This window comes from Ixodes scapularis, unplaced genomic scaffold (assembly GCF_016920785.2).
Source record: "Ixodes scapularis isolate PalLabHiFi unplaced genomic scaffold, ASM1692078v2 PGA_scaffold2__306_contigs__length_199485367, whole genome shotgun sequence".
NCBI classification, from domain to species: domain Eukaryota; kingdom Metazoa; phylum Arthropoda; class Arachnida; order Ixodida; family Ixodidae; genus Ixodes; species Ixodes scapularis.
Genome location: NW_024609857.1, coordinates 72,095,200 through 72,101,199, shown reverse-complemented (window position 1 = coordinate 72,101,199; position 6,000 = coordinate 72,095,200).

The window sequence follows — 6,000 nt, the reverse complement described above, 5'->3', positions numbered from 1 at the left end:
GTGATGTTTCATTCATGATCATTAAGATTTAAGAAATGAATGTGCCACTGAACTCTGTTTTGCTCGGACACAGTGTGACCGCTAGTCGCACACTTCGACCCTGATTTTGAATAACCATGATTGGAACATCACGTGCATCATATTTCCAATCCCCGAGAGTTACTTCGACGCACTTATTGAGTTTGTTTCTTGCGACCACCGCCAGGATGTTATTTCCGGCTTCTAGTTGGCCACATTCGAATTTCTGAAGATGCCCTGGAACATGCCCAGTACACTTTCGGCTAATGGCATCTCATTTGCATCCTATACTTCCAAATGAATGGCCAAACTCACCCGATTCTGAAAGAAAGGCTACTAACAGCACCTTATTATGTTTCAGCACGCATCGATCACCATCACAAAGTTGGCGTTCCATCTGGTCGAACGAAACATTTTCATGACTCTTCTAATCCTAGCACCTCAGCAATGTGTAATCACTTTCCCGTAGCCATCACCGAAATCCCTAATTTCACGTGTTTTAGAACTGCCATAGCCAGGCACGTAGCCAGGATTTTGTTTCGGGGGGGGGGGGGGGGGGGGGGGGGGTTCACCCATGACAATATGCTGTGTGAGGGGGAGAGGAGGTCCCAGCAAAATGGAAGATTTCGGGGGGGGGGGGAAGGAGACCGGGCCCCCCCCCCCCCCTGGCTACGTGCCTGGCCATACCTAATCTGTTCTTAGAAAGAGCCCTAACAACTGTATCATATCTTTTTTTTGCTCCATGCTGTTTTGTTTTGAGTTACCTTTTTACCTCACTCCCCTCTGTAACGCCTCTGGCCCTGAGGGTAAATAAATAAATAAACAACACACGAGTGTGCATTCTTTTCGCTTGCCTGGTGACTTCCAAAAGAACTACAGGTGACATCAGGGCTAGCTCATGAACACACGGGGAGGGACTGTGAACACATGCAAAACGCCGTTATCATCTCTATGCGTGCTATACTCTGTTTCACCATTCAGTTGGGAGGAATGAAACGCCGAGCTCAAGGACACGCCACACTTTCTCAACACTGGATTGACTGGAATGGCGCATAGGTCTGCTGCGCTCCAACGGGTGAGAACACAGCATAGCGCGGGTTGACTAAAAAACAAAAAGGAAAAGGCAGCAAAAAAAAAAAAAAGTGGAACGCCACCAATTGTCGTGAAAAGGAGCAATGTAGTGCTCAGAGATCTTGTTTCTTTTTCGTGGAATCGTCTACCTCCTTTCACCCAAACCACGGTGGGAGATAACAGCGTTTCGCTTGCGTTGACGGGCTGCCCTTCGTGCGCTCCATATGGACTGGCCCTGTCATCAGCTTTAGTTCCATCGAAACTTAAAAGCAAGCGCTCCTAGGAAAAAAAAAAAAATTCACACTCGCGTGATGTTAACTTTTTTTGCGACAGTACATTTTATGCTTAGAGAACTCATAGTGGCTCCAGGTGAAATGAGGCCTTGTTGCCACACATAAAGTTGACAATAAACGCTAGCCGTTCATGTGGTGCTAGTGTGCTGTTGCATTTTGAAGCAGACAGTAACCAGTCTAAATTTGAGTTCCGGTACTCCATTCTTATAGGGAAACGCAAATGCGCATTCTATTCACACTCGATTATAAGGGCAAATATTGCTTAGTGTTGTGACAGGATAAAAAGTTTGGAATGTTTTATGATCGGATGTACAAAAATATATGTCAGTGTTTTTCTTTGGAATCTATGGCATCCAACATTGAGCTACAATACCCAATTCACATCTATAAGACGGGTAGATGTTGCAGACTGCAATTATAGGGCACATATTTACGCGTATAGTCAATGCTATGAAGCATCAGAGTGAATCAGCTTGACAAAACACCAAAAGAATGCTAATATATGCCACACCAAACAATCAATTAGACTACAAGAATGAAGCATGAAGTTACGAAACGAAGAACACTTAATGGATGAGTAACAAAATGTGCATGAAAAATTAAAAAAAAATCAGTAAACGAGTGTTGTTGCTCTGAAATAAATAAGATTGTTTTTGCTCTAAAATAAACAACTTTTGCCTTCATTTTTCTAAATATGCATAGATAATAAAATAAAGTTTCATTGCTTTCGATGGGCCAGCTGAACAAAGATTACACCACGCACAAAAAACACCATTCACACTGCTGGCAGTGTGAATGGTGTCTTGTTTTGAAGGCATTTTCCAACAGTGTGAATGGTGTTTTTGTGGTAGTGTAATCTTTGTTCAGCTGGCCCATCGAAAGCAATGAATTAACTAGCTCTGCTCAAGCCCGTGATAGTTTCGTTCTCTCGTTCGTAATTTTTGACGATAGCAGGACGTTCCAAGCGCAACATCGCAGCTGTTATATATAACATACATTTTTTAGTGTAATACCCCATTGCCTAACGTGCCTTTCTATTTTTATCGATAATAACCATGTGCAAACTTCCAGTACGGAGAAAAAAAAATAAAACTGGCCTGGTTGTCGTCTGCTATCCACTATTCCCGCGCGCAATTCAACCCGAGTGAAGAAAGTTTTGCACATCGCAAAAGACAAAACGGGAATGCTAGGTTATACGCCGCATTGGGGTGCAACAGCCATTAAGTTAAGACTTCGAGATTGTCATTTTACACCTAAGTAGTGATAGAATATTGTGCGACATACTCATGGATAGGAAAAATCAACAAATTTTATCGCACACTCGCGTATATGGTTTGCATCAAAGCTCCTCATTAGATATTCCAGATTTCCTCGGAAAAATGACAGCCTTCTGCTGAAGTGGCTCCTTGCGTGTCGGCCCAACTTTGCTACAGCAGCACAACACGTAATTAGCTCACAAAAATTCGAGCTGCGCTGCTTCAAAGGGTTGTGAAAGAGGAGCAAGCTAAACAAAATGCGTTACCTACCATTTCTGCAGCCTCAGCATCGTGTGTTAACGTAAGTGTAAGGTAACAAAATGCCAGTATACTGAATGCAGATCTTTATTTTTCTGTTTAATGTGTTCACAATTGGCTCTACAAAAATACAACAAAAAGAAAGCAAGTGATAAAATATAAATTTTAAAACTAAAGCGAAAAAGACACCACATATCTGCTATCAACATGCCGACGTGACTTTCCTAAATGCTAAGAGAACATAAAACAAATTTAAACCTCTCTTGTCATGGCTACAAAAAAAGCTGTAAACGGCATTGGGGAATGAACCTTAAATATTAACAAGGAGGTGAACCGGGCCAGCTGGTAAAAGTTTGGCACGGTGGGTATAACAGCTTTAAAAACGGGGACGATAAAAGGAACAAACACAACAGGACAACAGCTGTTGTCCGGTAGTGTCTGTTCCTACCATTGTCCTCGTTTTTTGAAGCTGTTATACCTTCCAAGTCAAACCTTCAACATTCTGTAGACAAACAGAGAAGATGCGATACAGCGATGTAGAGCTCAAAATGAAATGTTACTGTCACGATCCTTCGAGACCGTGGACGAAGGGGGGCCGAAGCACCCGCCGAGAAGAGAAGACACGCAGCCTGGTTGTGAGGGTGGACGATGACTGACCGGGGTGGCATACGCTCCACGGTGTTTATTGGCGCGGTGACCAATGTTGCCGCCGAGCCTGGCGGCCACAGACGGGTGGACTGGAGGGGGCGCTACATACTTGTTACACTTCCCCCCCCCCCCCCCGTTTGTTTTTCTAAAAACAAAATAAGTAAATACACAATGCAAACGGCCGACACCAACTCGGCGTCTGGACGACGTAGATAGTCTGTCGTGAGCAGTTATCTTTCCAGGTGACGTTCGCGTGGAACTTGCCAACAGTGCAAATTCTTCCATCGCTCGGCCCGCGAAGATTTTCTGCTTCGTCTAGAGAGCGTGGAACGCCTGAAAACTTATCGCTGACTACAGTCACTTCCGCTCCCGTATCAACTTTCATTCGAAGTTCCTGACCATTTATCAGCACAGTCACGAAGAGCGCAGATAACGTGTTCTTCGACTGTTCGAGCGTGCCCAAGAAATGATCGCTATCGGGTGCGGCAATGACGTCGAGTTTCTTGCCGTCGCGTTTTTTGATGCGGCATGCTTTTTCGAAATATCTTAACTTTTGACAAAAACGGCACTTTTCTCGTTGGGCGGGACAACTTGTCCTGGGATGCAGAGGACCAGCGCAGCGCAATAACTGCACCTCTTGCTGTTTGCAGTCCTTTGACTGGCTGAGGCTTCATTCTGTCTAGCGGTCTTTTTCTGTTTCATGGCTGAAACGCATGCTTCAGGGCTTGCGGACTCTTGCCCTGCTAGTTCGGCTTGTTGTTTCTTTACTGTTTCGCTTGTCCGAGCTTTCGATAGAGCTACGTGTAACGTCAGCTTTAGATCCATTTGAAGCTCTTCTGAGAGAGTTAGGTCCAAAAGACCGACTACGAATCGATCTCGGATAAGTCGTTCTTTCATGTCCTTGAACTCGCAACGCTCTGCTAGCCTGTGTAGCTCGGTCGCAAATTGGTCTACCGTTTCTCCCATTTGCTGTCGGCGTTGGTTGAAACGGGCACTCTCGTACACCGTGTTCTTGGTGTGAACGAAGCATCCGTCTAACCTTGACTTTATCAGGTAAAACTTCTTGAATTCTTCGTCTTTTATGCCTACTGAACGCAGAATTTCTCGCGACTTCCGGCCCATCGTATAAAGAAGAGTTCTTACTTGAACTTCCTCAGGTTTCTCGTGCAGGCCTGATGCGAATCTGTAGTCATCGAACTCGTCTATCCAGGCAGGCCAGTCAGCAGCGTTGTGGAAGTCGAACGGCTTCGGAGGCTTGAGTCCTGCCATGTCGACGTGGCGCCGGCTGCTGCTATGGTGGCGAGGTCGACGCTGCTTTGGACGTTGCTTAGGGGCTCGTACTCGTCGTTAGCAGCTTTCAGTCGGAACCGATCGGAATCCGCCCACTTCTGACACCATGTCAGACAAGCCGTCGTGGGTGAGCAAAGAACCCTCTCGTTTATTCAGACACCAGTGAATATATACAGATGATTAGGGTCATGTGACCAGTGATAACAGTTCGTGAGGAATCGGCCCATCGGCGCGTTATCAGGATGACACCACAAGGTGGCCTTCGCTGCCGCGTACTCCGCTTGGTCACTGGTGTCGACAGGCCAGGTGTGGCAATGCCGGGCGCTGCCTGTACCGTTCGCACTCCATCCAGTGGAGCAGCAGGGACGGATTTGAGAGTGGCACCGGTCCAACTGGCGCCACAGGAGTGGAGACGCTTGTCGCCTCCGTGGTGGGTGGCGCTCCACCGGCCGACACTGGCGCTGTCGTTGGTCCCCCTGCGGACTGGTCCTCCGAAGCGACGGTTGAGGGTGCAAACCAGGTCCCGGAGCAAGGCCTGACACGGTCGGCGTGCCGGTGCCAGGTGGTCCCGTCGGGCATGCGGACGAGCAGCGACGAGGCACTCGCTGGAGAGACCACATGTCCGGCGGACCAGGGTGGGCCAGGACGGATGTTCCTGGCGTAAACCGACGCTCCCTGCTCCTGCAAAGGCCCTGGACGGCACCCACCGTCAGCAGTCAGCTTCTGCTTCAGCTGCTTCGGGAGCGCCGTGGACCAGAGGTCTGGATGCAAGACGTCCAAGGGTGTCTTGACCATCCGGCCCAGCAGAAGCTCGCAGGGGGCACGGCCAGTGTTCCATGGGGTGTGGCCCGGGTACTGGAACAGTACCCGGGCCACCTGCGTCCAGAAATTCCCGGGCTGGCTCTTCTTGAGCTTGTTCTTGATCGTCTGTACCACTCGCTCGGCTGCACCATCGGAAGCGGGGTGATACGGCGGAACCAGCATCCGGCGGATTCCATTCTTCTGCAGCCAGTCTAAGTACTCGGTGCTGGTGAAAGCGGGACCATTGTCGGACACAATAATGTCCGGCAATCCCTGCACGGCGAAGACCTGCCGCAATGGTCGCGCTTGACGATGGAGTAGTGACTGGTAGTGCCTCCACCCACTTGGAGAAGGCGTCCACTACC